The sequence below is a fragment of the Psammomys obesus genome, unplaced genomic scaffold (assembly GCF_907164565.1).
Source record: "Psammomys obesus unplaced genomic scaffold, mPsaObe1.curated_primary_1811, whole genome shotgun sequence".
Lineage (NCBI taxonomy): Eukaryota > Metazoa > Chordata > Mammalia > Rodentia > Muridae > Psammomys > Psammomys obesus.
Genome location: NW_026596040.1, coordinates 16337668 through 16339049, shown reverse-complemented (window position 1 = coordinate 16339049; position 1382 = coordinate 16337668).

Below are 1382 nucleotides of genomic sequence, written 5' to 3'. Positions count from 1 at the left end.
ACAGCAATCTCCAATAAGTAGTTCTAAAAAACACAGCTTGTGTTTTGATCTTCTTTATGTACCCGGTCTTCACAGGCATAAAAGAGAACTCCCTTCCTAGAAATGGTTTCATTGCTTGTGATGTAAATTGCCTAACTTTGCTAGGCCCTGCTAGGGTACCAGTGCAAACATAGTAGCCAACACCACTCTGACAGTGCCTAGGGCCAAGCTGAGGTATGATTTCAGACACTTAACACTGACCTACATTGCCGTTCTCTCAATACAAGCACCATTAAGAGTGTTTTTCTTCAATTAAAAAAATAAGTGCTGTTTTGCTTCGTTCTCTCAAAGTGAAGCGGAGCAGGGACAGGCCACTGCCTTTTCTTCTCCATTAAGGAATTGCAACTGTACAAGAAAACAGTAGTTACTCAAGCATACAGGGAGACACGGCCCTCATCTTTCTCTTTCTGTCTTAGTATAGAACTCATGCCCTCGAGAAGGCGGGGCAAGCCCTCTACCATAGAACCATACCCCTAGCTTTTTATTTTATTTTTTTACTATTAAAATTCAGTGTAATGTTAAATTAATTGGTACGTTTGCTTTATATCATCTCCAGTTGTTTATACTGAGCTAGATCACAAAGAACTGTCAAGACTGCATGATTCTATCTTTGTGAGTTTATTTGTGAGACTTTAAGCTAAAATGAGTTAGCAGGACATAAAACCCACTTGAAAAGCTAATGTAGCAATGTTAGAACATGTAGAATATCTGTGTTGGTGGGATTGTCTATCAGAAATGTTTTTTGGCTTTTTTTTTTTTCCAGCAGGGAATATTATATGATCTTTGTTCCCTCATGTTTTCTACCAAGGACTTAAAATGGTCTGTATATAAGATCTTTTTCCCCTTGGCGCTTTATTTTCATCTAAGGTTACTTCAGAATAATGTAAAATATCAAGTGTTTGACCAAAAGAACACTGCTTGGCTCTTTTTGGCGGCAATTATCCAGAGATAGAAATTGCTAAAAGTACTCAATGGAAATTTGACTTAGATTTCATGTGCAGGGTGTAAAAGAGTAGCGTTTTTTTTTTTTTCTCCCCTAGGAGCTGTTTGCAAGTAGGAGCAGTTATCTGGAGGTGAAAAGAGTAAAGACCGTCTAACGTTTCTGTGGGTATTTCATTCATCAGGTCTGTATTCTCTAAAAGTGGTCTCCTGCCCACTACCTTCAGGCAGACCACTGCTTAAGGACTCCAGGCAGATAAGAATCTTTCCCTATAGTTTTGTACAGTAGCCAATTTGTTTCTCATTACACCTAAATTAAGTCCCTTTCCTCTTAATTAAGCTCATATAATTAATATTTTAGTATTTTCTTCTTCTTCTTCTTCTTCTTCTTCTTCTTCTTCTTC